Raw genomic sequence first — 17440 nt, 5'->3', positions numbered from 1 at the left:
GCTGTGAGTGAACGTGAGGCCTATCTGTGGCCTACCGTGGATTCTTTAATCACTGCGGTGACTAAGAAAACGGCATTGCCGGTGGAAGGTGGCACGGCCCTAAAGGACGCCCAAGACAGGAGATTGGAGGCGGCTTTAAGGTCGTCCTTTGAGGCGGCTGCTTTAAGTTTGCAGGCCTCAGTTTGCGGCTCCTATGTGGCCAGGGCGTGCCTGACTATGGTGCAGCGGGCTTCCCCCTCGGATCATTTCTTGAGGAATGATTGGCCAGCCCTGGAATCGGGCTTAGCCTATTTGGCAGACTTGCTGTATGATGTCTTGAGAGCCTCAGCTAAAGGCATGGCTCAGACTGTCTCTGCGCGGCGGTGGCTTTGGCTGAAACATTGGTCTGCTGACCACGCCTCAAAATCCCGCCTGGCTAGATTGCCTTTTAAAGGCAAGCTGCTCTTTGGGGTCGAGCTGGACAAAATCGTGACTGATCTCGGCACGTCTAAGGGCAAGAAGTTGCCGGAGGTCAGGGCTCGGGCGAGTGCTCGTCCCGGTACCTCCAGAGGACGGTTTCAGGAAGCCCGTCGGTACCGCCCGGGCAGGTCGGGTGCTTCTGCCCCCACTTCCTTTAAGAGGAATTTCTCCCCCAAGCAGCATTCCTTTCGCAGAGACCGCCGTCCCGGAGGTGCTCCCTCCGGTCCTCCCCCAGGGTCTCGTGCCCAATGACGGGGTATTGGTCCACGCCCCAGTGCAGATTGGAGGACGGCTGTCCTCGTTTCTGGGCGAGTGGACCACAATAACTTCAGACGCTTGGGTGCTGGAAGTCATCAGAGACGGCTACAAGCTGGAGTTCTGCCGACCCTTAAGAGACGGGTTTGTACTCTCTCCCTGCAAGTCTCCGGTCAAAGCTGTGGCAGTGCAGCAGACTTTGGACAATCTGATCCGCCTGGGTGCGGTCGTTCCGGTGCCAGAAAGTCAGCTTGGCAAGGGGCGTTACTCCATTTACTTTGTGGTACCAAAGAAAGGAGGTTCGGTCCGGCCTATCCTCGACCTCAAAGGGGTCAATCGGGCCTTGAAAGTGCGGCACTTTCGCATGGAGACTCTCCGCTCTGTTATAGCGGCAGTGAAGGCAGGGGAGTACCTGGCATCCTTGGACATCAAGGAAGCGTACCTGCATATTCCCATCTGGCCTCCTCATCAACGCTTTCTGCGTTTTGCAGTCCTGGGCCGACACTTCCAGTTCAGAGCCCTCCCGTTCGGGTTGGCTACTGCTCCGCGGACCTTTTCCAAGGTAATGGTGGTCATAGCGGCCTTCCTGCGAAAGGAAGGAGTACAAGTCCATCCTTATCTGGACGACTGGTTGATCCGAGCCCCCTCTTATGCAGAGTGCGGCAAAGCTGTGGACCGGGTAGTTGCTCTTTTGAGCTCCCTGGGATGGATCATCAACTGGGAGAAGAGCCAGCTGCGCCCGACTCAGTCCCTGGAGTATCTGGGAGTTCGATTCGACACCCAAGTGGGCAGAGTGTTCCTGCCAGACAATCGGATTGTAAAGCTTCAGGCTCAGGTGGACCAGTTCCTAGTAGCCTCTCCTCTTCGGGCTTGGGACTATGTGCAGCTGTTGGGCTCTATGACGGCCACGATGGAAGTAGTGCCCTGGGCCAGGGCTCATATGAGACCACTACAACACTCTCTGCTGCAGCGCTGGACTCCGATGTCGGAGGATTATGCTGTGCGTCTTCCCTTGCATCCAGCAGTGCGCGAGGCGCTGAGCTGGTGGATGCAGACAGACAAGTTGTCTGCGGGAATGCCTCTGGTGTCCCCAGAGTGGATTGTCGTCACGACGGACGCCTCGTTATCGGGCTGGGGAGCCCACTGCTTGGGAAGGACAGCGCAGGGGCTCTGGTCTCCTGCAGAGGCAAAGTGGTCTATCAACCTCCTGGAACTCAGAGCCATTCGGTTGGCGCTTTTGGAGTTCATCCCGGTACTAGTGTTCAAGCCTGTACGGGTCCTGTCGGACAATGCCACGGCTGTGGCCTATGTCAACCGCCAGGGAGGTACCAAGAGCGCCCCTCTAGCCAGGGAAGCTATGAGTCTATGCCAGTGGGCGGAAGCGAACCTGGAACAGCTGTCAGCGGCCCACATTGCCGGAGTCATGAATGTCAAGGCGGACTTTCTCAGTCGCCATACCTTGGAGCCCGGAGAGTGGCAGCTATCTGCTCAGGCGTTCTTGGACATCACGAAGCGCTGGGGCCAGCCGAGCCTAGATCTGATGGCGTCATCGGCCAATTGCCAAGTGCCGCGCTTCTTCAGCAGAGGACGGGACCCTCGATCCCTGGGAGTAGATGCTCTTCTCCAACAATGGCCGACACAAGAGCTTCTCTATGTGTTCCCGCCCTGGCCCATGTTGGGCAGGGTACTAGACCGGGTGGCAAAGCATCCCGGCAGGATAATCCTGGTGGGTCCGGATTGGCCCAGGCGTCCCTGGTATGCGGACTTGATCAGGCTCTCAGTCGACGATCCTCTGCGGTTGCCAGTGGAGCAGGGCCTGTTACATCAGGGTCCCGTGGTGATGGAGGATCCCTCCCCCTTTGGTCTTACGGCCTGGCTATTGAGCGGCAGCGTCTGAGGAAGAAGGGCTTCTCAGACAAGGTCATCGCCACTATGCTGAGAGCGAGGAACGCTCTACTTCTACTGCTTACGCCAGGGTTTGGCGTATCTTTGCAGCGTGGTGTGAAGCAGGCTCTCTTTCTCCTTTCACTGCTCCAATTTCTTCAGTGTTGACGTTCCTGCAAGAAGGTCTGGACAAAGGCCTGTCGCTCAGTTCCCTTAAGGTCCAGGTAGCGGCTCTGGCTTGCTTCAGGGGCCGCCTGAAGGGTGCTTCCCTGGCTTCGCAGCCAGATGTGGTGCGCTTTCTCAAGGGGGTTAATCACCTGCGCCCTCCTCTGCACTCGGTGGTGCCTGCGTGGAATCTCAACCTGGTGCTAAGAGCATTGCAGAAGCCGCCGTTTGAACCCTTGTCAAGGGCATCTCTGAAAGACCTGACGTTGAAAGCAGTCTTTTTGGTGGCTATCACTTCAGCCAGAAGAGTTTCCGAGCTCCAGGCGCTCTCGTGTCGAGAGCCTTTTCTACAGTTCACTGAGGCAGGAGTGACTATTCGCACAGTGCCTTCCTTCCTGCCCAAGATTGTTTCTCGCTTCCATGTGAATCAGCAGCTATGTCTCCCTTCCTTTCGTAGGGAGGACTACCCAGAGGAGTACTCTGCTCTTAAATATCTGGATGTGAGACGAGTCATCATCAGATACTTGGAAGTGACCAATGATTTCCGGAAATCGGATCATCTGTTTGTCCTGTATACAGGTCCTCGTAGGGGTCTGCAGGCTGCTAAGCCTACAGTGGCAAGATGGGTCAAGGAAGCCATTGCAGCGGCTTATGTGGCCGCGGGGAAGGTGCCGCCTATCCAGCTGAAGGCTCACTCTACAAGAGCTCAGGCGGCCTCGATGGCAGAGGCCGGTTCCGTCTCCTTGGAAGAGATATGCAAGGCGGCAACTTGGGCTTCGGCCCATACATTCTCCAAGCATTACCGCTTGACTGTGGCTGCTCGGGCGGAGGCCCGGTTTGGAGCTTCAGTGTTGCGGTCAGGGATTTCTATGTCCCGCCCTGGGTGAGTACTGCTTCGGTACATCCCACCAGTCTATGGATTGATCAGCTTGATGATATGGAAGGTAAAATTATGTATAATCATACCTGATAATTTTCTTTCCATTAATCATAGCTGATCAATCCATAGCCCCTCCCAGATATCTGTATTGTTTTATTCTGGTTGCATTTCAGGTTCAAGTTTAGTCTTCAGTTACTTCAGAAAGACTTCGTGTTCAAGTTTTTTCACTTGGATTCTTCAAGAGTTAAGACGAGTTTGTGTTACAGTGAGCTGCTGCATTCCTCTCCCCTCCGTTTTACGGGGCTGGATTGAGACTTAAAATTCTGCCGGCACTCCCTCCCGCTTCGTGCGGCTGTAGGGCAGTTTTGTACCCCTCCCGCTTCGGCGGTGTTAGGGTCAGTCAGCTCCTCCCGCGGTTGCGGTTGCAGGATAAGCCAGATCCCCCCGCATCGGCGGGTGTGGTGTCCCTCCCCCGCTTCGCGGGGATGAGCTGGACGGATTCCCCTCCCCCGTTTCGGCGGTGGTGAGCTGGGCAGAGTGTCCCTTCGTGGGTGTAATTCTCTAAGTGCTGAGTCCTGCGGATGGAGCTTTGATATCGACATACTGAGGAGTTTCCGGCAGCACATGACCACATATAGGGAGGCAAAAGTTTGCTCTCTATCTCCACCTGCTGGTAGATGGACACAACCCACCAGTCTATGGATTGATCAGCTATGATTAATGGAAAGAAAATTATCAGGTATGATTATACATAATTTTACCATATTCAGCCAGTGTTGGGCCCTATTTGAGCACCGGCACTGAATTATCCAGGTATTTGGCAGAGTACAGACGTTTTGAGTACAACTAATATTCAGTGTCATACCCACATAGTTGACTGGGCAAAATTAAAGCTGTCTTTTGTTCAGTCCTATGTGCCCGGTTATCTATGGCCCAACAGAACCCAGACTCTACTGCTGAAACATATTAGTCAGTGCTATCAATCCACACATATCAGCACAACGTGTAAAACCTTTTTTGAAATAACAATATTTTGTTTAAACATATGCTTTTTCGTTGTTAAAATTTTGTTATTTTTAGAGAGACATTTTTTTAAAGAGTGCCCTCAGCAACAACCACTATTTTTAGGCAATACTGTTCAATTGCTGAGTGGCATAGCACCTCTTTCATCGGGCTACTCTCATATTTCTTGCTATAATACGTGTGCCAACGTGCAAAATGCTACACAAATGGCTAAATATAAGAATTTAAAAATGAAAAACTTATGTGAACAATATTGATTGACGACTATCACTTTGCCCTCATTTGGTCATGTATAAGACCAGTTGGTCAACTTCCCATGGAAACGCCCGACACTGCGGGCTTAAAGAAATCTTTTCATCAGGGACTTGGGTTAAGGCCACACAAACACTCAGGATCAAGCCGTCTCTTCATCACTTCACTTCTTGTGAGGTTATCTATGTCGGCATCAGCATTGATTAGCCAGGTCTTTTGACAGAGCCCAGAAGTCATGGTGTACAGCCGATTATTCAGTGTCGTAGCTGGGCAAAATTAGAACTATTAGCTGTGTGGGCACCAGCATTCAATATCACTGGTGCCCACAATTCGTGGCTCCTCCCCATCTGTAACCCTGGACTTGCCCAGACACTAGCCCGCAAGTGTTATAGCGGGCAGACTGAATTTTCAGTATTACTTTGTGGTTGAGTGCCACTGAAAATCCGAGGTGACTTACTGTGATATCCCTGCCTGATTAAATTGCCCTGAGTATCAACCCTTAAATTCCCCCTGTTTTACATAAGGAGCTTGTGGACGTACAAGGGTCAATTCAAATTTGGCCTTTTTCTCTGGAATATAAACCTCCTTTATGCAGGAGATCTGTGCCCATAAGAAAGGACTGAACTGAGCCATATTTGTATTTTTATTGACATTATCCCAAAGGCATGTCTGCGACTATTAAACCAGGGTTGGCATTCCTTTTAGTTCTATACACTGCTATATATATTTTTGATTACTATTATAGTTATTATAATTGTTCACACATATGGTATCTTCAGACCATCAGAGGCAGTACACCGTTATAAATTCTCATACGATAAATATTTCCCACCTTTCTCGTCATTGGTCATGGTATAGAATACCTATATGTATTTCTTATTGTATAATTTTAAACTGTTATAAATTCTCATACGGTAAATATTTCCCACCTTTCTCATCATTGGTCATGGTATAGAATACCTACATGTATTTCTTATTGTATAATTTTCTTAGATTGGTATTTAAAGAAACCTTTCACTTCTAGGAAAAAATTCATCTTTACTTTTCTTTTGACTGGTCTTGATATCTTATCAGGCTGGATATCGGGGCTGCATACCGACACGTGTTTTGCTTGTTCAGCTTTTTCAAGGTATGCCCCTTTATGTCTCAAAAAAGAGTACCTAGTCTTTCAACCCCTTCAGATCTTGGCTGAAGGGGTTGAAAGATTGGGTACTCTTTTTTTTTTTTTTTTTTTTTGAGTCGGTATGCAGCCCCGATATCTAGCCTGATAAGATATCAAGACCAGTCAAAAGATAAGTAAAGATGAATTTTTTCCTAGAAGTGAAAGGTTTCTTTAAATACCAATCTAAGAAAATTATACAATAAGAAATACATATAGATATTATATACCATGACCAATGACGAGAAAGGTGGGAAATATTTACCGTATGAGAATTTATAACGGTGTACCGCCTCTGATGGTCTGAAGATAACATATATATGTGTGAACAATTATAATAACTATAATAGTAATCAAAAAAATATATAGCAGTGTTAGTGTACAGTATTGTGATTACAGAATAGACAATTAAAGTGGGCATTTGACTTGATTCCTTTTAGTTCTGCCATGTTATCAGTGATATCCTCCAGTGCAAGGTGATGGATGCAGTTTTAGTTCAGACTAACCTGTAAGTGCAATTTTGTTACAGAAATCTGTGTGTATGTAAATGGGATACAGAGTCTGTAAATGTGAACGATGTTATGTGGCTTACGTGAACAAAGTGCAAAACCCATGTGGGTATTGAGAATGCTATCGAGAAAAGTATTATATGCTAGACTAACATTCTTATCAGCAAAACGTGTGCAGTAGAAGTTAATTATAATATTCAGGGTCCAGATTTTTGTTGAACCATGTGGAGCCGTGGCTCCCGAACCTGTTCCATTAACTCCACAGCCAGTCAGGTTTGCAGGATATCCACAATGAATATGCATGAAGTCAGTTTTGCATACACTGGGTGTCTCTCCTGTTTGCAAATATCTCGATCATATTCTTTGTGGGCAGCCTGAAAACGAGACCATGTGTGGGGTTACTAGGATAGGCTTAGGAAACACTGGTTGGTATAGAGTGGCCTTTTCAATATATAAAAACCATCTACATGAATAAATACAAACTTGGAACTGGAAAGGGGTTGTGTTAATACCCGCATATAATAACTGTTAAAACCAGTTTGATTGTACCACAGAAATGGTGGTATATCAAATCCCATTAACGTTACTTTATTTGGCACTGGGTGCATTGAAGATGTTTCTTCTGCTTTGTTTCTGGTCCTTACTTAATTGACTTTACCTAGAATTTGCATTTTAAGAATTACAGATTTCCAGTGCAATGTATATAGTAGTGTACCATTTAAATAAAAGTGGTGCTTCAGCTTGTTAAAATGTCTTAATTTTTTTCCACAGTTAATATATTTTTACTTGACCAAGTTGTGCTCCCTGATCAAAGGAGGGGGAGTTTGCCTCTTTATTTCTCTACCAAAGACACAGAAATTTAAAAAATGTATTTTACTTAAGTTAAGGTGAAAAGGTGTATATTAATCAGGAAATAAGTGAATATAAGGCTATTTGAAGAATATATTAAGATTGAAGGTAACTGGCAGTTTGTTTTTATTTAAAATCATTACTAGTTTAATACTTAACAACTGAGGGGCCCTTTTACTAAGCCACATAAGCACCTACGCACGCCAGTTCAGAGTTACCACCCAGCTACCGCTTGGCCCGTGTGGTAATTTCATTTTTTACGCGTGTCAGAAAATATATTTTATATTCTGTTGCGCGGCGAAAATCGGGCGGTAACTCTGACTTGATGCACGTAGGTGATTACCACACATTTAACGCAAGAGACCTTACCTTTAAGTCAATGGCTGGCGGAAGGTCTCAGACCCAAAATGGACGCACGCCAATTTTTATTTTGCCGCATGTCCATTTTCGGCAAAATTTTTTTTAATAATTTTTTTGGCAGGCGCACTGAAAAATGGATCTGCGCGCACCAAAAACCTGCGCCTACACTACCGCAGGCCATTTTTCAGCGCACCTTAGTAAAAAGACCATTGAATGAAAAAGCAACACAGAGTGTTATCTGTCAGTATTTTGTATCAGTGTCACGATGATCATAACATGGAAAGCAAGAAAAGAAGCTGCCTGTAGATGTAGTCTGACACAATAGTTGAAAACTACAAAACTGAAATGAAAAATCGTCTCCTGTATTCTCTTGGTCTTCCCTATATAGGGACCCTTTTACTAAAGGGTTGCCGTGTGGTAACCCAGGACTACTGCTGGCCCAAAGCGGCCGCCGGTGGTAGCTCCGCCTCGAGCATGCACCATTTTTGGCACTACAGAAACTTTTTCCCATAATTATTAGCGTGGCGCTAACTCAGTGGTAATCGGACAGCGCTGCTGAGTTACTGCAGGAGCCCTTACTGCCACCTGGCTATGTCGATTTTTTTTTTTAACTTGCTGCGGTAAAAAGGGTCCTGACGCATGGCAAAAAAAAGCCACTACTGCTACTGCAGGGCCCTTTTTACTGCAGCTTGGTAAAAGGACCACACATTTAATGTTTCCATCTGCTGGGCACTTTAGGTGGATAAAATGTGACCCATACTTTGGATAATGATGTGCATTAGAAGACTCATTGAGCATTTACCCCTACCTAAAAGTTACTTGCATCACTCCAGAGATTAGAAAAGAGAAAAAGCAGTAAAAGATAAATACGTTCTTGGTCATTTTTTTTAATTACATTTGTACCCCGCGCTTTCCCACTCATGGCAGGCTTAATGCGGCAGGCAATGGAGGGTTAAGTGACTTGCCCAGAGTCACAAGGAGCTGCCTGTGCCGGGGATCGAACTCAGTTCCTCAGTTCCCCAGGACCAAAATCCACCACCCTAACCACTAGGCCACTCCTAGATTTTAATCAAAACAAATGTACATCATAATTTTAGCTTCATTGAATGTACAATTTCTTGTTTTGTCTTAGCATAATCAATAAAATAATGCACTGATCCCCAAAGTCTCTAAAAGTTGCACATGCAATTTAATTGAATAACTCAGCTCCGATTTGGAGGATACATGTGCAAATAACACAATTGACATTTTAACAAGCAATTATAGGTGCTAATTGGATTTAATAAAAATTTACGTGTAGGTCCAAAAAGGGGTTGCAACCATGGGCAGATCAGGTGTGTTCCTTTAATTTATGCACATTGTTCTAGGATAAAGGGGATCCACACCAAGGTTTTGTTGGTGTAAATGGTCGCACCTAAATGTAGTCGCAGTTCCCAACCTACGCGCCCATTTATGGAACCTAACATTACGTGATGTTTACAGAATAGCGCAAAGCGCCATTTTTTTAGGCACCATTTATAGAATTTAGTCCTGAATGTGTATGTAGTTTGGGTCCCTTTTGGATTAAAAATATTTTTAAGCATGTGGCATGGATAGATCTGTAGCTCTTATTTTAGAAGATGGATGTCTTTGGAATAGATCATATAGGATATTCATTCCTTGCCAAAATATAGGCTTATTTACTCAAGACATCTGAACAAGAGACTAGGATTTAGAAGAAAATTGTGCATTCCATGTTTCATGCTTATATTAGTTGTTGAATTTTATTTGATTGGATGTTTGGAAAGTCCTAACTGTAGATCTCAAAATGTCAGACTAGATATTATAGTCCATATACCTGGACACATTTCTTGTATTTTATTTAAAAATTGATAGCTCGCGTTATCTAAAAATCTAAGGAGTAAAGCAAATCTGTCTAGAATAAAATGGATAGTTGTATTCACGGCAGGTGAGATTCTTGAATCTGTTCATCTATAGTTTATTTTAGCTAATTGTTATGATGTGTAGGGCGCCTCTTCAAATAGTTATGGCTGAGCAGCGAACAACATGAGACAAAATTGCGCAAATCTGTCTCGTGCATAATATTAATTGGATATCCTGAAAACCAGACTAGCTTGGGTGTGTTCTGAGGATTAGGTTGAGAACCATTGCCTTGGAGAAAAGGAATATTGGTAAAATGTGAACTTTAAGTTCTTGCCCATTAAAAGGAAAACAATATGAACGATCGACGTGAAGGGATAAACAAGTGGGATCTGTTAAATGCTATACATCATGAGACCAGAAGCTCATTTTTCAGGTTAGTTTAACAAAATAGTCTTCACCTATTGTCTAAAACTCCATTTTCTTACATCAAAAATATATATCTTGCCTATGTAAAAGTGTATAAAAATGTGGATTTTTAGTTATTTTTTGATAGATAAACATATATTGTATTACGAAGTACATTTAAACATTGATCATTCAAATATAAAGGTATTTCTTACCCAGTGAATGTATACTTTTTTGGAAGAATGAGAAGAACAATTATATAACAAAGAAAAATGTAAAGTTATTTTTATGTAAAAATATGTATCAATAAAAATGTTAAAAAGTTAAACTATTAATGTAGTAACTAAACTGCATTTTGTTCAGTATTAATGTCTGTGGGGAGCTGTAAATTCTTCTGAATCATGCAGCAAGTACATATTGAGAGGGACACAGTAGCTGTGAATGTTTAGGTCCCTGTTTACTAAGCCGCGCTAGAGGCGCATTAGCGTGCGCTAACCATGTAGGTGCCCATCCTAAGGGCATCTATATGGTTATTGCGCACTAATTTTTAGCACACACTTAAAAAAAACCGCTAGCGTACCTTAGTAAACGGCCCCAAATGTTTAAGAAAACTGTATATACCACTTACCATTACAAACAATCTAAGTGGTTTACAATAAATATAAAATAACATAGAAGTAAGAAAATACAGAACTCAATCAGATTGTTTTCTGGATATACTACTACTACTACTATTTAGCATTTCTATAGCGCTACAAGGCATACGCAGCGCTGCACAAACATAGAAGAAAGACAGTCCCTGCTCAAAGAGCTTACAATCTAATAGACAAAAAATAAATAAAAGTAATCAAATCAATTAATGTGAACGGGAAGGAAGAGAGGAGGGTAGGTGGAGGCGAGTGGTTACGAGTCAAAAGCAATGTTAAAGAGGTGGGCTTTCAGTCTAGATTTAAAGGTGGCCAAGGATGGGGCAAGACGTAGGGGCTCAGGAAGTTTATTCCAGGCGTAGGGTGCAGCGAGACTGAAGGCGCGAAGTCTGGAGTTGGCAGTAGTGGAGAAGGGAACAGATAAGAAGGATTTATCCATGGAGCGGAGTGCACGGGAAGGGGTGATGGACTGATGAGACAAAGTCAGCACGGATTTAGTGAAGGGAAGTCTTGCCTCACCAATCTAATGCATTTTTTTGAGGGGGTAAGCAAACATGTGGACAATGGGGAGCCGGTTGACATTGTATATCTGGATTTTCAGAAGGCGTTTGACAAAGTGCCACACGAAAGACTCCTGAAGAAATTGCAGAGTCATGGAATCGGAGGTAGGGTATTATTATGGATTAAGAACTGGTTGAAAGATAGGAAGCAGAGAGTAGGATTGCGTGGCCAGTATTCTCAGTGGAGGAGGGTAGTTAGTGGGGTCCCGCAGGGGTCTGTGCTGGGTCCGTTGCTTTTTAATGTATTTATAAATGACCTAGAGATGGGAATAACTAGTGAGGTAATTAAATTCGCTGATGACACAAAATTATTCAGGGTCGTCAAGTCGCAGGAGGAATGTGAACGATTACAGGAGGACCTTGCGAGACTGGGAGAATGGGCGTGCAAGTGGCAGATGAAGTTCAATGTTGACAAGTGCAAAGTGATGCATGTGGGTAAGAGGAACCCGAATTATAGCTACGTCTTGCAAGGTTCCGCGTTAGGAGTTACGGATCAAGAAAGGGATCTGGGTGTCGTCGTCGATGATACGCTGAAACCTTCTGCTCAGTGTGCTGCTGCGGCTAGGAAAGCGAATAGAATGTTGGATGTTATTAGGAAGGGTATGGAGTCCAGGTGTGCGGATGTTATAATGCCGTTGTATCGCTCCATGGTGCGACCGCACCTGGAGTATTGTGTTCAGTACTAGTCTCCGTATCTCAAAAAAGATATAGTAGAATTGGAAAAGGTACAGCGAAGGGCGACGAAAATGATAGTGGGGATGGGACGACTTTCCTATGAAGAGAGGCTGAGAAGGCTAGGGCTTTTCAGCTTGGAGAAGAGACGGCTGAGGGGAGATATGATAGAAGTGTATAAAATAATGAGTGGAATGGATCGGGTGGATGTGAAGCGACTGTTCACGCTATCCAAAAATACTAGGACTAGAGGGCATGAGTTGAAGCTACAGTGTGGTAAATTTAAAACGAATCGGAGAAAATTTTTCTTCACCCAACGTGTAATTAGACTATTCGTTGCCGGAGAACGTGGTACGGGCGGTTAGCTTGACGGAGTTTAAAAAGGGGTTAGATAGATTCCTAAAGGACAAGTCCATAGACCGCTATTAAATGGACTTGGAAAAATTCCGCATTTTTAGGTATAACTTGTCTGGAATGTTTTTACGTTTGGGGAGCGTGCCAGGTGCCCTTGACCTGGATTGGCCACTGTCGGTGACAGGATGCTGGGCTAGATGGACCTTTGGTCTTTCCCAGTATGGCACTACTTATGTACTTATGTACTTATGGGTGTAGGGAAGGACGAGTGTGGAGAGATACTGGGGAGCAGCAGAGTGAGTACATTTACAGGTTAGTAGAAGAAGTTTGAACAGGATGCGAAAACGGATAGGGAGCCAGTGAAGGGTCTTGAGGAGAGGGGTAGTAGATATGGCTGGTTTATCTTTTTCTCACATCTCAATAGAATCTCCACTGATCAGATTCAGTACTAAAACATTGAACTGCCCCAGAAAAGCTATACTAAACAAAAATAAATACGTTTTTAGAAGTTTTACAATTAGTGTGATTAATCTCCACCCTTGTCACCTCTCGCTTGGACTATTGCAATTTACTTCTCACTGGTCTTCCGCTCAGCCATCTCTCTCCTCCCAATCTGTCCAAAATTCTGCGGCACGACTTGTTTTCTACCAGAATTGTTATACCCACACTAGCCCGCTCCTCAAGTCACTTCACTGGCTCCCTGTCCGCTTCCGCATTGTTTAAACTTCTCATACTGACCTTTAAATGCATCCACTCTGCAGCCCCCCCCCCCCCATTACCTCCCCACTCTCATCTCTCCCTACATTCCTCCCCGTGAACTCCGCTCACTGGACAAATCTCTCTTGTCGTCCCCTTTCTCCTCCACTGCTAACTCCAGACTTTTTCTCTTGCGGCACCTTATGCCTGGAATAGACTTCCTGGACCTATACGTCTAGTTCCATCTCTACCTGTTTTCAAATGTGTGCTGAAAACCCACCTTTTCACTGCTGCTTTTTAGCTCCTAGCCACTACTCAATTCCCCTCCCCTTGTCCCTTCCGTCCTTCTCACCCATTACTTCCCTCACCCGTAACTGTCTTGTCTGTTTGTATTATTTAGATTGTAAGCTCTTTTGAGCAGGGACTGTCTCTTTGTATCATGTGTTCAGCGCTGTGTGCGTCTGGTAGCGCTATACAAATGCTAATAATAATATATCAGCAGGTAAAGCATTCCATAACATGGATGCTTTCCAAAACAATGCATAGACACCCAACGAGCTTTTTGCAAGGTGTGGAACAACCATCCTAGGATCCAAAAGAGACCTTAACGGTCAATTAGGAACATAAGGTAAAGCCAACTTCATCAACTTGGAACTTGGTCATAATATATTCTATGTACTATGGAATGGAGGAGTGGCCTAGTGGTTAGGGTGGTGGACTTTGGTCCTGGGGAACTGAGGAACTGAGTTTGATTCCCAGCACAGGCAGCTCCTTGTGACTCTGGGCAAGTCACTTAACCCTTCATTGCCCCATGTAAGCCGCATTGAGCCTGCCATGAGTGGGAAAGCGTGGGGTACAAATGTAACAAAATATTAGCAAAATTTTAAAGTCAACTCAATCTTACAAGTGGAACTATACAAATAATGGGGTTATATGATCCCTATGACATATCTCACCCAACAAACATATAGCAGTATTTTATAAAGATTGTTGAATGCCTCAGCTGATTCAGAGGTAAACCAAATTACCAATTGGGGAAATAAGGAGTGCGTGAATCAGGGAGTATAGCATCTCGGCTTCTAAAAGTCCTTTTAGCAAACATAACTATCACGACACACAGGATTCTTTCTTCATCACACTAGAAATTTGTTCTGAGAATGACAAATGAAAATCCACTGTAACAGTCAAAGAAATACCCAGTGTACCTGAATGTAACTCACCTTGACCTACTATTGAAAAAAAGGTGTGCACAAAATCCAAATAAATGAAAATAAAATAAATATTTAAGACAACTGCAGTCACTGGCACTCCCCATAAGAACAGTACTAAATCAGGTAAGAGAAAACGCCCTTTGCCATGTTAAGCACTAATTGGTTATCTGATAACTATTGAGATATCTGAATCAGACATGCAATTGAATTGAATAATGACCCAATTTGCGCAGATTTGGGGGATACATGTGCAAATAAAATGTTAGCATAAATTTGAAAGCTGGCTCCAGCTTCCTGAATTACAATAGCTAATAGACTTAAGAAAACAATAAATAGCACAGGGAAGAAAGTTTATGCTGTTATGGGTTATCTACCACAGGGAGTTGTTAGTAAATGACACCCTGAGGGCAGTGATGTATGTATTCAATCTCGCATCAGAGATTTTGGAAGTCTGTTCCAATAAACGTCCTTCAAAGCTGTGGTACAGTAGGATTTAATGAGAGTTCAGAACTAGTAGATTTAAAAATTCCCATAAAATTGTGATTACCAAAAACCAATTAGGGTCTGATTCAAACCATATTCAGTGGCATATTGGAAAAAAATAGATTGATTGATGTGCCTTGATGCATCAGACCAGCCAATCTGTTTCTAATTTATAACTACCAATCACATAGCCCTGGGTGGAGGCCAGTATTTTAGGTCTGACCTAGGAATTTTTTTTTTGTTTGTTTGTTTTGGCTCAGGGCAAGTTTGGAGGGGAAGATGAATTTTCCCAGATTCTTGTTCTCTTTCAAAAGTTAACATAGAAATAAGACAACAATCAACTTGTAGGTGATAGACTTGTGTTGGGTTTATAATATAGTTATATGTAGGTTTTGAACATTTATACAACAAACATCCTACTTTAAAATAGACATGGGCCACAGTATTCAGGAGTAATTGAATCCTGTTCATAGATGTAACAGCACTACCAAGACAGAGAGTAGCAATAATCAACCTGTGGCAAAATTGTAAACTGAACTAAGATTCTAAATTGATCTGGAAAAAAAATAAGAACGTACTAAATGTAATTGCCTGAACTTCAAAAAATACTTTTCGAGCCAACTGGTTAATCTGAGGTTCCATCATAAGTGAAGAATCTAATACTAAACCTAGCACTCTAGAAGCTCTCTCAACCCAAAATAAATTCCCATCATTGAGGGGTCCTTTTATAAGGCCATGGTAAAAAGTGGCCTGTGGTAGTGTGGGCGTGTCTTTTTGGTGCATGCTGGGCCACTTTTTACTGCGGCTGGGAAAAAGGCCATTTTTTAATGGGCCGAGAAGTGGGCATGCACAAAAATGAAAACTAGTGCACACCCATTTATGGTAAGGGCTCACATGGTACACATGCAGTAACCATACAGCATGCGACAACATGGCTATGCTGCTGATTACCACCGGGAATGCCCCCCCCCCCCCCCCAGTAGAAAATAGAAAACTATTTTCTACCGAGGGATTCGGCATGCGCCACACTCAGAATTACCACTGGGCACTTGAGCTATCCTGGCGGTAGTGCCGATTTGGTGGATGTTACCCGTGGCTTTGTGAAAGTGGCCTCTATGTGAGATAAATTTAGGAATAGTATTCAGGTAAACTAAACCATAAAATTCTTTGGTTTGGTCTGAATTTTAATAATAATCCAAACCCTGAGGGAATCCAATTTAGTGTAGAAAAATCAAGGATCCTGGGAACGATTTTGGAGTCCTCATTGACGATGGAGCCTCATGTTAATACTTTGGTCCAGAAAGCTTTTAAACAATTACGCTTAGGGGTCCTTTTACTAAGCTGCAGCAAAAAGTGGCCTGCAGTAGTAGTGTGGGCGCATGCTGGGACAGTTTTTACTGCATCTGGGGAAAAAGGGCTTTTTTTCAATGGGCCAGGAAAAGGGCCTGTGGTGAAATTGAAACCAGCGCGTGCCTGTTGACGGCCTGAGCCCTTAACACCACCCATTGATCTAGTGGTGAGGGCTCACATACTACACGTGTGGTGACTGGGCGGTGCACGCCAACTGCCAATTAATGTCTGAAACATCACACACGGTAGGAAATAAAATAATTTGGCTGTATGGGTGCGTGCCAAATCCAAAATTACTGCCAGGGGGCGCACTAGTCTGGTGGTAGTCTCGTTTTGGCATACGCAGCATGCACATAGACCCTAATGCACCCTTGTAAAAGGTCCCCTATCTGAATGGAATATGGAAATGCACTGCATGCGGGTACAGCCTACTGCACCTTTGTAAAAGGGCCACAGTGCATTCATGTGTTTTCTCTGGTCATTATAAAATCATTGTGAAGCTGAGAATTTTGTCACTAATTGACTGTTGCAATTCTCTTTAGGTATGTCTGCTAAATTAGTACATAGGGTTCACTTTATTCAGAATATGGCAGCAAGATTGATTTATTGTAAGTCTACGTTTGACCAAGTGGCGCATTTTCAAAAGAGAACATCTAAAAAGTGTCATAAAGCAGCATTTGGATGTTTTTCTCACAAAAAAAAAACTCAAGGGGATGTGGTAAGTTAAGACGTTTTGAGCTAGCGCTGCGTATGCCTTGTAGCGCTATAGAAATTATAAGTAGTAGTAGACCTGTTTTTATAACGAATAAGGCACAATATGGTGTACTAAATGACCAGATGACCACTGGAGGGAATTGGGGGTGACTCCTTCCACCCCACCCCCACCCCAAAGATGTGAATAAAAATATGACTTACCAGCCTCTATGACAGCCTCAGATGTTAAAGTCAGGCTATTAGATTGCAGGTCCCTAGAGTAGTGTAGTGGTCAGTGTAGTGCACTATGGTGTGAGGACTCGGTTCCCTATCTTCCCTTACCTATCATACACAGTGGAAACTGATTCCCCTTCCAAACTCACCAAAACCCTACTGTATCCACAAATAGGTGCCCCCTTCACCCTTAAGGGCTATTGTAGTGGGGGGGGGGGGGGGGTGGTTAGTGGGTTTTGTAGTGCTCAGGGGACGATAAGGAAGCAAAGGTGAGATGTGTACCTGGGAGCATTTTTATGAAGTGCATAGTAGTGGGAGACCAGTCTACTAAAATTGCTGACTCCTACTACATCCCAATGGCATGAATCTCTATGTTTTGCACTTACTTTGTTTTTTTTTCCCTTGAAAATGGACCAAAACCCAAAACATCCAAAGCAAAAAAACTTATTTGAAACAGTATTTTCAGAAAAAAAAAAC

The sequence above is a fragment of the Microcaecilia unicolor genome, chromosome 8 (genome assembly GCF_901765095.1).
Source record: "Microcaecilia unicolor chromosome 8, aMicUni1.1, whole genome shotgun sequence".
Lineage (NCBI taxonomy): Eukaryota > Metazoa > Chordata > Amphibia > Gymnophiona > Siphonopidae > Microcaecilia > Microcaecilia unicolor.
The sequence above is the reverse complement of the archived record's forward strand: the minus strand, read 5'-3'. Positions refer to the sequence as shown.